Consider the following 16,001-nt stretch of genomic DNA (forward strand, 5'->3'; position numbering starts at 1 on the left):
GACAGCAGTGCTGTCATAGAGGACTAAAATACACAGTGGACAATAAAGACGACAGTACTGTAAAGGAGGACTGAAATAGACCATGGGCAATAAAGACAGCAGTATTGTCAATGAGGACTGAAATACAAAGTGGACGATAAAGACAGCAGTACTGTCAAAGAGGACTGAAATACACAGTGGACGATAAAGACAGCAGTACTGTCAAAGAGGACTGAAATGCACAACGGGTAATAAAGACAGCAGTACTGTCAAAGAGGACTAAAATAAATAAAATATCTGCTACAAAGACAGCAGTACTGTTAGTGAGGACTGAAATAATAAAGACAGCAGTACTGTCAATGAAGAATGAAATATACAATGGACAATAGAGACAGCAGTGCTATCAAAGAGGACTGAAATACACAGTGGACAATAAAGACGACAGTCCTGTAAATGAGGACTGAAATAAACTATTAGCAATAAAGAAAGCAGAACTGTCGATGAGGATTGGATGCATTATGGGCAATACAGACAGCAAACCACATAACATTAGGATTTTGTCTTTGCCTTCAATCAACTCACAAGACACAAAAGCAAGGAAGCAAAGTGAACACTTTCTTTGAATTCTTATTTCACAGAGGAGAAGACGGCATACTGAAATATTTAAGAGTATTTGAAATCAACTGCAATAAATGTTTATGGAGAAATAAGAGTAAGAAATGCTCCTGAAATGATATTCATTAAAAAAGTGAAATAACTTTTGAATTCTACCAATATGCTATTTCTGTGAAAAAGAGATTGTGTAGGAAGTTGAGGAAACTAAAACGAGGTACGATATCAAGATCGCTTAACTTAAATTTACAGAGGTCCTGCACAAGTCAACTGTAAATAATTTAAATTATTATTATTCAGAACATATTCCACTATTTACTCATTGTTAATCTGTATAGATTCTCATGTGATTGTCAAAAAGTTAGTAATTTGTGATCCAGATCAAGAAGTATTCAATAACTTCAAAATAAATATATTTCGTTTAGTAAAACCTACATGACTGATAGATTAAAAATGAAACGGCAAAGGATTTATTTTGTAAAATGAACAGCAGAGATATCAATCGGTTTATGAACCAAACAGAGATAACTACTCAACGATAATAAATGTACTTCAAATAATAAGACATTTTGAGGAATTTGCCGGTAACTCCTTTTTGTTTAGAAAAGATCTTTATCTGCACGAATACATACATTCATTTGAAAGATTTATTAAAACAGAATTGCCAAATTAGATTGGCAGACAAAGAGTTAATTAAACAAATAGAAGAAAATTTATTGGGAGATTTATAAACATGAATACATTTGCAGAAGAGACATCACCCCTGCGACTTTTGTTCTTAAAATAAATATATATAAAAACTTCTTTGCTACGTACCGAACACAAGTTGGAACGACCGCAATTAAGCCATTACGCGTTTGAACACGCGTTGGATTTGAAGTTCGAGTTTTCATACAGCATTGCACAAAGTATAAGAATGAATACATGATTATGTTATACAACTATTGACATTCAACATGGCTTCACAAATAAGAAAAAGATCTACCGGGAACATCATGAAGCAAATACCCTGCTGAAAAGCACATCCAGGATAATATTATTGTTGGTTTGGAAAACGGATGGATATACGACTGGATAAGAATGATTGTCCGAAGCCCTGAGAAGCGCCTATATACCGTGTCGATGATGCTACATATTACGGTAACGATTTTGCTTATTAGGCATAAAAAGGTACTTACGCACGACTTGAATGGTATTGATCCTATACTCGGATAAAGAATCACCAGGTGGATCATCAAAGGAGATATTAAGTCTAAGATTACACTTGGAGGCGGATTAAGACGGCTCATTGGAGGTGAAATATATTGATATAATAACAAACAATTAAAAACACGCATAAGAAAAGCATAGTTTTCGAGTGACCCATATCTAAAATTTACTAGACCCAGCGGTTATTGGAAAGGAGACTCGGTCGCTGAAACGTTTAATAGCGCGGCAAAAGTCACCATTGGGATTGCTCGAGCATGGCTGGCTAAACAAGAGTTTGCAAATTTTCCTGCGCAATTTGATGAAGAAAACGTAATGCATACGCCAAAATCGTAACGGTTGATACATATGATAATTTCTTGGAGCCGTTGATATCTTTCTGACACAAGTATAAGGTAAATGTTAAGATACATCGCGATCAAGCCATTGTGGAACGATTTTACCATACACATGAGGATTGTTTATTTGCACATCAATACACACGAGTATTATTGATAAAGTATCGGTCTCTGGTTCGTAGTGCTAGTATTAGGACAGAATATTTTAGTAAAATAAATAAGATTGAAATTTCTCTAAATTGTATTAAGAGTAATTTTTTCCATTAAATTATATTGAAAGTAATTTCTATTAAAATACATTGAGATTAAATCTATTTATTTCGGTACTACAAGTATATGAGATTAAATATATTTATTTCGACCCTACAATTATATACTATTTAATACAGATTGCGCCCTTACGAGTAAAAGGCAAAACTCTCTACACATTCCCCTTGTATCATACGTCAGCAAAAAATTACACTCCGTAAGTTGTGAGATAGACGAACTAGACAAATTCCAAACATTCCTTCTAGAAGGGTAAATGAGCTAATCTGGCAAAATTGTCTACCTAATGACGTACATCAACCCAGACGATAGTCTGTAAGGAACAATGGAGCCTCACTTTGAGATTCTGGCGCAACACAAGAGCTAGACGTATGTTCATATTTGGCCATGTCCTAACAATCTGGTATAAAGAGTGTCTATCCGCGGACACTCCAGCCCATTCGTTAGAAACTCAAAGAGGCTTGTGTCGTTACAGGTAAGATTAACGTCTATGTGCAATATTTTCATATTGTATAAGGATTTTTAGTGTTAAGATGTTAATCTAACATCAGTACGTTGCAACATTGGATTATTTAATATTCTTTAATATAATGTATTGGAAAGTTTAATTGTTTGAAGAACTGATATTCACTTGTAATTATATTATTGATTATAGTAAAACAACGACTTTTGCTACCAACTTCATACCCAGTATTAGTTAATTTAGAAATAAAATACTCTTTAAATGATTGAGTTTAATATGTTGACATTTTAGATTGAATTCAGTAAAATATATTTCTTCTAAATGATTGATGTATTGGTCCGAAATACTGAAATTTAGATTCCTTAGCTATCGTGAATTTATTCGATATTTAATTATCTGTATTATATTCTAAAAGGCAGAAATTATACAAATGTATGATGGTGGTAAGTGAAGGAACATATGTATCTCTTATATCTGTAATTGAATTTTATGACGATTGATATTGGAATGTTGATATTGGAATGTAATTTTATATGTTGAGTATTTCAATAAAGAGTCCCATCATCAGAAACTCAAAGAGGTTTGTGTCGTCACATATCCCGTACCCTAGCATCGCTAAATTCCCCCAGATGTAGCCATATCTTCGTTGTCAAAGTAACAATCTTTCAAGAGAGCTTGAACTTATCTCTCTCTCTCTCTCTCTCTCTCTCTCTCTCTCGGGTCATGGGAAAACAGCTTCACTAAGACTCTATGAGTAATACATACTAATTAACTAATCCGCACGCGGGATTGGATCAAAACATGCCGATGGCCATCATCGTTACATTTAAAATGATTTTACTGTTACTCCTCTTAGACTAACTTGGAAAGAATTTTTTGCCATTTCAACGTAAGAGTTAGAAGGTGGGAAACGCTATGCTACTGAACCGGATTGGTCTGTCCATGTATTTAGAATCTCGGACCTGATTGATACTATGAGACAGACAACATCTTACCATTCGCCGGGGCAAAACATAAGAGAGGCAAAGCCTGCTATTAGACAATGTTTATGAGAGGAATTGCTATACGCTCCCTGGACAGAGGACTACAGCCGATGTCTATTTTAATGTACTAATTGAATGGTGCCCGCCGGTTGGTATTCAGCGGGAATAAATTTACTTTGGTGCATTGGAACACTCCTGATCAAACTGACTGTACATGTTTGTTCACGAACTCTTTAATCTGCTTCCCAGCGATTTTTCCTTGAATTGTTCCACTACCTATGTATTTTCATTACTGAGGAGTGGTTGCTCTCGCTAATGCTACATTGTCTTATGTTACATGTTTGAGCTCGAATAAACAGTAGCACAAGAAAAAGAGAAAACAACAAGCAATGATAATGTATTTCCCTGGAAAATCCTGTGAAAGTAAAAAAAAAAACCTATTAGCTTTCGGTTTTAATAATCAAATACACAAAAAATCCAGGAATAATCCACGAATACATTTTTAGTAGTCCTAATAATAGAATCTTTTAATGATTTTAAGTCCGAGTAATGAAAAATAAATTAAAAAAATAAAACTGACAAACAAACAATTAAAATAAAATTAATATATATTAAATCAGATATACTTAAATCAAATATACATAACACTGCCCCCATAAAGAAAATAACAATTTATATGATAAAGCTTTCTTTTTACCACAGACTAATTATATAATAGGTTAAAATAACTTATATAAATATACACAGTGTACATGAAATAATACATTGTTATACACCGGAAAGTGCGTCTGCTATTAAATTATCTTTTCCCCTGATGTGCCTGATGTCAAAATTATATTCCTGTAACAACAAACTCTACTTTAGTAGCCTTTGATTTTTATTTTTCATTTAGCCGATGAAAGTAAGGGGGTTCTGGTCACTAAATACAATAATCGAAGAAGGAGCTGAACTAAGGTAAACTTCAAAGTGTTGTAATGCCAATATCAAAGCCAGACATCCCTTCTCGATTATTGAGTAATTTCTTTGATGCTTTTTTAATTTCTTAGAAAAATAGCACACTGGATGATCAACACCATTTTAATCTTCTTGAATCAAAACTGCTCAAACCCCAACATCACTTGCATCGGCAGACAATTTAAACGATTGGCTGAAAGTTAGAGCAGTAAAAACTGACGCGCTTTTAAGTATGGCTTTCAACATGTCAAAAGCCTCCTGACATTTTTCAGTCCAAAGGAACTTGTTTTTCTTACTCAATAAATTTGTCAGGGGTTCAGCAATTATAGAAAAATTGGAGCAAAATTTACGATAGTATCCAGCCATATTCCAAAATCGCAACAGTTGCTTTTTATTTACAGGCACGTGAAATTCATAGAGAGCCTTGACCTTAGCATCTATAGGTTTAACTTGTCCATGTCCCACGATGTGTCCTTGAAAAGTTACACTAGCACGGCAAAAACTCACTTTTAGATAAATTAATTGTAAAACATGCATCTGTGACTCTGTCAAAAAATTTCCGAATAGTTGCTAAATGTTCTTTCCAGGTGTTGTTGTAGATGATGACAGAGAGGTAATCATATTAATGAGACGTTGAAATGAACTTGGCAACCCTTTCATCCCAAACGGCATTACTTAATATTGGTAAAGTCCATCTGGAGTCACGAATGTCGAAAGTTCCTTTGCTCTTTCCGTGAGTGGAATTTGCTTAAAATCCATACAGAAGGTAACATTTGGTGACATACTTGGCATTCCCAATGTTATCAATACCATCATCGATTCTTGGTAATGGGAATGAATTTGTTTTTGTCACACTATTTACCTTCCTATAACAGTACACATACGGAATGTTTTATCTTATTTTGGAACAAGTATGCATGGTGAACTTCAATCACTTTTACTGGGCTCTAAAAAATCCTTCTCCAGCAAAATATTGAAGTTCTTTTTTCAAGTATTTCTGTTTGAGAGGGTTCATCCTGTGAGGATGTTGTTTCACACGTTTGGAATTTACAATTTCAACGTCAGGAAAAATGTTTGTTTTTGTAGGAACATCTGGAAATAAGTGCTCATATTCAAATAATAACTGTTAAACTCATTTATTTCTTGCTCTTGCAAATGTGAATGTTTCTGATGCAGCTTTTTCATAATTTCTGAATTCGAAGATTTTTCACTCCAGTGTCAGTAGAATCCGATGATATTCCTTCACATACATCTTGACTGAGTGGAACAGGTACAACTAAATTAATTGCATGTTTAACCTACAATCTACTGGTACTCCTATAATTTATTTAAATCCCAGGAGCACTAATATTACAATTTAACTAATTCATTTTCTTGCTTAACTTTGTAAGGGCCCTAATATCTACTCTGAAAAAAAATTGGAAGAGTGAGCCAGAGAGACAGAACTCCATTATCGCCAAACTCAAAGGTTCTCTCCATTGTAGTTCTGTCGGACCATAATTTCACTTTCGGCTTGAAATGCTGAATGCCAAATTCAAGCATAATAGGCTGGAAAGTTCCAGTCCTAAATTTTGACCCTTGACCCGATTGCACAGAATTGGGAAGGCCAAGCGGAGAACAAGACTTTATCAAAGCTTTTAGTATTATTTTATCTTTTAAATTCCTCAAAGGAATTGCCTCTGGAAACCTTGTTGACGCACACATAATGGTCAACAGGCATTGGTTACCTGACTTGGTCTTAGGTGAGGGACCAACACAATCTACCATAATTCTGCTAAATAGTTCGTCAAAGGCAAGAATAGGTTGTAGATGAGCCTTGGGAATTTTCTGATTTGGGTTTCCTACCATTTGACAGGTATGACAAGATCTACAGTATTTACCAACATCACTTTTGATTTTTGGCCAATAGAAGTGAGCCAAGATCTAGTAATAAGTTTGAATGATCACTAAATGACCACCCATTGGAGTTTCATTTGCCAGACTGAGTATATCCTGTCTTTAAGGATTCGGGACAACGATTTGATAGTTCACTGACCATTCGACATCGGCAGGTACTCATTGTTAATGAAATAGCAGACAGGAAATTCAGTAGATTCAGTTTCAGTAATGACCTTTTGAAACAAACAGGAGATCTCAGGATCTTTGTCCTTTTCGACGACAAGTGGTTGTCGTTTTTCACCCTGATTAGAATAAAGAAAATGAGTCGTTAAGAGGGCTGTGGTCAATACCTTCTGATTGATCTAAACAACGAGTGAAAGTGACCTCATGAAAAACCTGACCAATATATGTGTCAGCTAAAGGATTACTTTCCTTATCTACATCATTCTCACGCGCTTTCTTTGCCATGACTCTGGTAATTGCACAAGATGGAAATACATCAGGGAATTCTTTTTTAACTGGATCGACTTTCTAATCCAAAACAAGGCTTGTCAGTTACAAGTGGATTAACCACAACATTGTCTACAGCTAGATCGTTGCCTAGTAATAAATGAATGCTATCAGCGGGGCAAACAGAGATTGTTCCTAAGACTAAGTCTGATGACAAGTTTACACAATGGAGAGGAACATTAACAAAGCCGCACTCTACTCTCTGAATAAGAACGCTGTCATTAGAAGAAGACTTCTCGGAGAAACTAAAACTACCTGGAAGTAAATGATTCTGAGAAGCTCCTGTGTCCCTTAAAATTTTAATAGTGATAAGATTGGCCGAACCACCCAAGAGTGATATAGAACGCTTCGATATGAATGGTTCATAATTCTCCATAATCAAATCAGACTGGGGTTTATTAGACCCAACAAATGTCTTGTTGTCAATACATGACTGTGACCTTGACCTCTTAGAAATAAGAGCATTTGAAATAGGTCTGTCTTGATTTGATGCCTATTTTTCAATTTGTAGCAATCAGAAATAAAGTGTACTCTTTTCTTGCAATAGGTACACGTAGGAAGAGACACGGATCTTGAGTCAAGCTTCTCTGAAGTTTGATTTTTAGAAGTTGTGCCAGTTTGAGATTTAGAAGGGTTTGTATTAGGCTGAAATACTTTTCTGCCAGAAGACTGTTGAGTAGAAGTCTTATTTAGAAAGGAACTTTGTGAGTTAAATAATACTCATCAGCAACACGAGCAGCATTTTACAAGGTTTCAATCTGATGCTCGTCAAGATAAGACTTAATGTCACTATGAACGCAGTTTCTGAAATCTTCTAGTAATACAAGTTGCTTGAGACTTTCATAATCTCGTTCAACTTTCTTGGCTAAGCACCATCTATCAAATAACTGTTTTCTTTGCTCTAGCAAATTCGACATGGGTTTATCCAACTTCTTTTCTATAGTTTCTGAATTTTCGCCGCTAAGCTTCAAACACAAACTCATAACCCCTTAGGATGCATTCTTTAACCACATCATAGTTACTAGTTACAGTTACCACTTTGGTGAACTGACAGTGATTTTATGATATCACTAGCCTTACCAGTTAGTACACATTGTAATAATCGAGTCCAATGCTCTCGTAGCCACTTCAGAATTTCAGCAACGTTTTCAAAACGAGTAAAATATTTGTCTACTTCTTTTTCTCTAAAAGGGGACACTAATCTAATATTCTTTGCAAGATCAAAACTTAAATTTGGATTTGAAGAATGAATGTGCCTTTCACTTGCCAGTTTCATTTCTTTCATTCTATATGGACATTCCCTCTCTTCCTTCTCTCTTTGCATTCGAATTTGCATCTCGCTCTCTCTTTCTCTCTTTCTTCCTTTTGCATTTGTTCTTTATGTAACTGTATTTGTCTTTCTTTCTCTATTTCTTCCTTATCTAACTGCATTCGCATTTGTTTTGTTTTCTCTCTTTCCTGTCTCTCTCTCCTCTTCCTCGTATTGTAACTGCATTTGTTTTTCTTGGAATTGCATTTGTCTTTCTTGCTCTTTTCCTTCATTCAGAAGTTCCAGCTTCATCAACTCCAATTCCATCTTGTATTTTGATTCTAATTCCTTCACTTTTTATGTCAGAGTCTGATACAGACTTACTGACTGAAACCAAAGCACTTTTATCAAAAACATTCTTTTCTACCAAATACTGAATCAATATTTTTCTTATTTCCTGTTTCGCTAAGGAAGCCTTTACCTCAGAAAGATCGTATTTTCTGGCAAGTTGAATCAATTCATCTTTTTTGAAAAGATCTAATTGTTAGTGGGTAGGATTTGAAAGAAAGATTTCCACATTTGATCACATTTTTAGAAAAAGCTTTCCGATATGACTACAAATTTCCAAACCATGGGGAGTTCAAATTTCCAAAAACAATTTTTTCTGAAATATTCTAGCCAAAATGCAAAACTATCCTGAGGACGAGCTACCAAAAATCCAAGAAATATCACTCCGGTTTTGGAAATCTGAACAAATTTTTATAAGAGCTGTCTTTGCTCAGGAATTTCATATGAGCACACATATTTTCCAGGAAAAAAGATTTAATCCTTTTGAATCCAAGTAATTTGAAATGACTCCAAACGGTACAACTGTCACTCTAGAGTGTAATAGCCCAACTAATGAGAATGTCTCTCCAAAACAAAGGCTGTATCGGATTCTAAAACGCAAAATGGGGTCACGTGATCATGTTCCAGAACCTCGTCGAAAGTATTTACTTGTTAAATACAGGTACACCCAGTGTGGCCCTGACTGAAACCAATCATTTTATTCTAAGAAATCAAATTTAAAAAATTGTTTACATCTTAAACACGTAGTCCTACCATGACGTCGACAACAACCAATCATTTTAAAATAAACATGGAAGTTATTTACGTGGTTGCTACTAACTTTAAATCAAGGTCAGGATCTAGGTCAACACCTGGTTTTTACAAAACGAATAGTCAAGGTCAAATTATTTTCTGGAAAAAGTATCATCTCTAGTGAATAAATTTACATTACAATAGCATGTAATGAAAATAATAAAAAATTCAAAACTGATAAACAAACATTTAAATTCAAATCGAAATTAATATATATTAAATAAGATATAATTAAATCAAATATATATAACACATGTATAAAATTCATTTTTCAGATTTGATTCAACCATGTCTGCGTAAACGTCATCGATTGTGATGTGCATAATAGTGACTCTGTATCTCAGCATGTTAACCCGATGCCGCTGTTTGATCGAGTCGTAAAAGAACTCATACATCGAGACCGTGGAAAGATCTAGCACTGACGCAGCAACATACCTAGGATCTGACAACTTTATACCTTCATCTTGGACGGCTAGGAGTACGTCGTCATAAATTTTGAGTGACTGAAATGTCAGGTCCGCTATTAATCGGTTAAAAAAAATTGTTTACTATGACGGAGAATATCAATACGATTACCTTTTCTATGATTCTCGATAGTTTTCCCAAATACATGGTTGTTCATGAGGTCAAAGACGTCTTTCTAAAAATCGTTAGTGACCTTTGTGTGCATATTTGTATTCTTTTGACACCATCTACTTAGGTTGGAGAAATCCAAACACCCGGTGGACTTTGCGTACGCGCATTTCGCGCCGTAAATACAACTGTAGGTTTCATACGTCGACTACATTGTTGTGATTAGTCCCAAAATGGCGCCGCAAGCTTGGTGTATTCAATAAACCTGCGTTTGGATTCATCCACGATTGAACCTTTATAACGGCTCAACCACTAGCGAGGCACCAGCCACTAACGCTTCTAGAGCCAGATGATACTCGTCATGGGCGTGGTGAATCTCGTCGCGATACTCTATATCAATTTGAATAAGGTATCCGTGGTCACTGTTGTTGACGTACTTTCATGTACGTGTTTGTGGGTATCTGTGTGTTCGGAGTCAGTCGATTCAAACCCACCATTGCCCACCATATAAATGTTAGTGTAAAGATACATCATATAACTGTTTGGGACCACGTTTTGGGTTGTTAACTCTAGCGTATCAGTGTTTTGCCAATGATTTACCGACACCGATACCGCGTTCCACAAACAGATACTGGTCAATATGGGTGACCAATTCTAGCTCCACCTTGGCGTTTGACAGTAGCACATCCCGGATCATTGGCAGCTTTTGCTTACTCTTGCGTTGGTGGAGATAAAAGAACCATCACATATTCCACAATGTATTGCCTTTACAGCTAGTCATATTGCCTTATTCAATTTGCTGTAACATCGAGCGATTATACAAATAATTCTACCGTGTCCTTGCCACGGTACAACTTTGGTGAAATCAGTTACTCTGTCTAATCTGACTATAGCATAAACAAACCCGGATGGATTGTGTTCGACGAAACCTCAGGAATGTCAAGATCTGCTTAGATAGTATACGGCATATTCCTTTTTCAGTTTTCGCTGTGAATTTCAAAACGTTCTTAACAATCTCTGACACATTTGTCCGCTGTGGTTTCTCACTGGTTCCACCACAGCAAAATTCATGGTTGTTAAAACACTGTTGCGTGCTAAATACATGCAGTCAACATCCACATGGAACCATTTCATCCGCTATGCTTGATGTACAAATTTATCAACCGGGAAAGATTCTTTATTCATATATAATGATGCTTCTCCTCTGGGTCATCTATGTCAGTCTTCAAGAACAGGTCTTGGCGGATAATAGCTTCGCATAAAAGCCTTTATTCCGAGCAAAAACATTAACAACAATATAATGGCTGTGCTACAAAAACTGTTAACTATGGTGTCACAAGCCTGTTGATCAAATGCAATGTTACTAAAATAAAGTTCGCCCAGGAATTGTTTACGGTTCAAAGGCTGGTGGGTCTGGTCAGCTGCGGAACAAAACGCGAATGAAATTGCCCAATCAAAACACCCGTTGTCGTCGGTTTTCGCATTCATCACTGACCGTGTTGGAACATAACTGGTGCTCGTATGCAACTCTATCCACGAAAAGGTTTATACGGAGAGATATGAAGCTAAACGTCTAAGCATCTGGAAAGCATCCACCCGGAATCTACTTTGTAGTATTATTCAAACTTATTTGCATAACCTTTATGAAGATAATCTTTGATGAGATCAGAAATAAAAGATGTTCCACGCCTCTAGATGGCTTATATACCTTTAGAATAATCGCCCGGTAATCTTGAAAATCGCGGAAGCTCATATACATCTGAAATTCTGGAATCTTTTGTTGACGAACATACTAGACTGCCTCAGCGGCGATAGTGGATCAGATACATCTAACGGCTTTGTTCGTCCTCAGCTATGCGTGCACTTTCCGCCCGCTTGGCTTGCGGAGGAAATTTGATATTTAATTGTGCTGCTGTTGTACGGAGCTCTCTCATATTCAGACGCGGTTCAACGACGAGACCTAATAGCGCAAGTTCTTGCGCCTCTTGGTATTAGTATATTACGCTCGCGCGTGGATTGTTGCAATTGTTGTACTGTGAATTGCATTAACAACAGGCTGTGGTACGTCCAGGGCATTGGATGTGGTTCATTTATGTATGTGATTAACTCGTGTATGCTATTTCTTTTGCATATCGCTTGGTTTTCGTATCTCACACTCCCACGCTGATAACGGGAAGTGTACTGATATAAAGAGGAACAAACGTTGCCGAATCAAGTCCAGAGCGGGTTTTCAGGGATGTATACTATATGTATTCCTGTTTGAAAACCCGCTTTGGACTTGAATCTTGACCATAATCATTGAAATGTTCCTACAATATCACTTTCAATACCTTTCAAAGATTGTTCAGAATGAGAACTTTATGCAATATAAATCATGTATATGTAGAACTAAGTTTTACCATTATTAGCGATGTTCTAGCTTTCGTTTGAAATTGTGAAGCACTATTCTGCGGAATATTTACATAGATAAAAAAAGCTCCTAAAAGTCCAGAAATAATTGAAATATGGTACTTGATATCGCAAGGTTATAACATCTTTGTACAATCTTTGCAATTTTAAAATAGACCAATCATACGTTTATGGAAACGAACTTCCGATGTATTGCTATCTTGAGCTTGAAAATAATGGGTCTTAAAACTTGTTCGTTTCACGCCTGGATAATTTGCCATATAAATTCAAAGCACTTTAGGAAAGCAAAAGGGCAAATTGAATGACATTTACGGCTCTTGAATTATACTTTATGTTTGTTGCAATCTGATGCTGCACAAAAGCAATCCAAAGACATAAATGTTATCGAATCTTTACGTACTTATTCTGCATAAAGAAGGCAATACATCTGTGACAGTTGTTAAGTCCAACTGCAAACAATATATACTCCGATCTGCGGTCATGCATTGTGTTGGCAGATCAGGATCTATGCTGTTAGTTCTACTGTCTACTCATAGCAGCCTGCATAGGCCAAATTCGGTCAGCGCACTATGCAACGGCAGCTCTGGGTCTTTGCTTTTTGCAGTTGTATTGGACTTAAAAGTTAGTATATACGGAATGTCGCTGTTTACTGTATGATGACTGGTTTAGTATAAACATTTTTTTACCTTCATAGTCTCGCCCTAGACGTTTATCTTTTGGAGCAGTTCTGAACAATTACCGAACTACAGAGGTAATAAATCTGAGCAACATTAGACTTGTGAGAAAATATGACACTTCTGAAATCAGGTATTTTCTTGCTCATAAAACGTAAGAACGTCATACTTTCTTTATCCTTTCTTTTCATGCTTCTGATTAAATGGCACTATATGTTTAGGGTCTGATATTCAGGTATTATACCTTTTTATTCCTTCAAAGAATTAGGATCGGTTGTTTTGTTTTACTGTCCCTTTTTTTAAATTTTTTTATTTTAAACATTTTTTAAATTTATTTAAAATATATAGTTTTTAAATAAAAAATATTGATTTATTTATTTAAAAAGTATTGACTGTGCTGATAAAATTACAAATAATATAAGCTACACGATGTTCAATCTACCCCGTATACCTGTACCAAGTGGTATTGATCGGAATGACTGTTGCAAACATTTTAGTGATATAAATATTTTAAATTACAGCGTCAAGAGAAAGCTAATTCATCTATAAAAATAATGCCATGGATTAAAATATTTTTAATTTCAAGGTAGGATGCCACAATACAAGGGAACAATGTAGACTTTCAGTTACTAATAAAAAGTTATGAATTTATCAATTTCATTGAAACAAATAAAAGTCGGGAATTATTTTCGAGTGGGTCACTTGCTTTTTAAATTATTCTTGGTCACACTTTTGTGCAACTATTCAAGCATTGTTTTTAAGGTGTTGTTAAAATGTTTGCCTGTTACTTAATAAACACTCGTCACACAGGTGTTACTCGTTTGACATCACATTATATCGACAATGAGTGATTTAGTGCATTGCCAGGTTGGCCCGTCCTGACGTGCGTAAGAGTGAATACACTAATAACATCCATTTCTCGAGTGGACCTGGTCCCTTATATATTGGGCACGTGTTGTTCAGCCTAAAATGTGTTACAGAACGGTTAAAAGGACCGCCTGCATGCAACTTGAGAACTACGATAAAAATATCTTTAATGCAACTGATTTCTTTTGTTCAGGACATAAATAAAAAGTCCCACTTTTTGAAAGGCAAAAGTTTAAAATCAAATATCATAATGACGATGGTGTGCATGAAAAGAACTTTTTATTGATTGACATAACCTTAAAAATCAAATATGATATTGATAAGGACATTAAAAAGAGAACAGTTTAAAAATAACGAATTCTTAAAACCAAAACGAATCGAATCCATGTTAGAGGAAATATTTTCGTGACGAAAACAATTTGTACCTGCATGGGACAAAGACCAGTTATATATCTATGGGGTGCAGCGACATTAATTTTGAGAAAGAGATATAAATAACGATATCCATTAATTGTGTCTCGGATATTCACTCCTTACAGAATCTGTTCTATGTACTTCAATTTGTTTCTAAGATTATTTGTAAAAAAATACACAACAGGTATGCAATAAAAATGGGAATTAATATGTTTTGAATGGTAATACCAGCATTTAACATTATATAGCATTGCTAATTTCCTTTCTACTCAAGGAGAAATGCATTTATGGTACATTTTCCAAATATTAGATTACTTAGAGACAGATGCTATGAATAAATTTACATTTCGCGTTTATTTTATATAAAAAAACTGAAAAGAAACATTAAAAGATTATTTTGTTCTATGTAAAGCGATAACGAAAAATCAGCGAGGCATAAATCAAGAGAATTTGATAACTGTTCAGGCGAGAAACTTTATGCAGACAAATAGTTATTTAATGTCGAATAGGTACATCAACAGCAACACTGTCAGGAAGTAAGGCATGTGATACACAGTGGTAATACTGTTTGCATCGGGTGAGCAAGATGGTATACATAATGCAGAGGAAAACAAATGACGAAGAGTGTGCCCTAGACCATGTATCATATAACGTTCTCTCCATTATTGTTTATATCATCTAAAAAGATGAGGCACGACACTTTAACTGCGATTGGTGTCAATGAAAGTATAGACTGTAATATACACTATTAATGTTGACACAGATTAAATTCAATATTTTGTGACAAACATGATGGCATGTATTAAAAGCGAAATAGTGTTTATCAATAAACAATAAAAGCATACATGTATATCATATGGGTGGGTGGGTGGATGGATGGATGGATGGATGTCCGTCTGTCTGTATGTCTGTCTGTAGGATGAATGTGTGTTGGTATGCATGTGTGCCTGCATGATTTTTTAAAATTTGTTACAGAGGTACATTTTTGACAATTTACGTGCCATCCAAATTAAGTAGTCGAAATAAAATCAATGTCATTTGCATTTTTTAGGTCAGACACGTACTGAATATTTATATCAAAGCGAGTTACTTATATTATTTATCAAATAAATTTATGAGTCACATGTTAATTTAAAATTAAAATTCGAATGTTCTCACAGAGGCAGGCACTGACTTTTATTATCTAGAATTGATCCCTCATTTTGGGAAAGATTGAAAATATTTAGTAGAATAATGTTATTCTAAATTACTACTGTATTCTCTCATGATTATTAGGGCTCTTTTATCGACTATAGAAAGCTATTGCACTCCTAGCATACGGCCAATGAGACAGACACATTAGAAGTGTATTTACTCAAATTATATATTATACAACCTAATTTTACTTCTTTATTTTAAATTTACAATTTCAAGATAAAAATGTTTGCTCAAGAAATGGAAAATCAATACGTCTGAACTGAATAAACACCAGAAGAATGTGAAATG

This window comes from Sinohyriopsis cumingii, chromosome 12 (genome assembly GCF_028554795.1).
Source record: "Sinohyriopsis cumingii isolate HCF-2022 chromosome 12, ASM2855479v2, whole genome shotgun sequence".
In the NCBI taxonomy this organism is placed as follows: Eukaryota; Metazoa; Mollusca; class Bivalvia; order Unionida; family Unionidae; genus Sinohyriopsis; species Sinohyriopsis cumingii.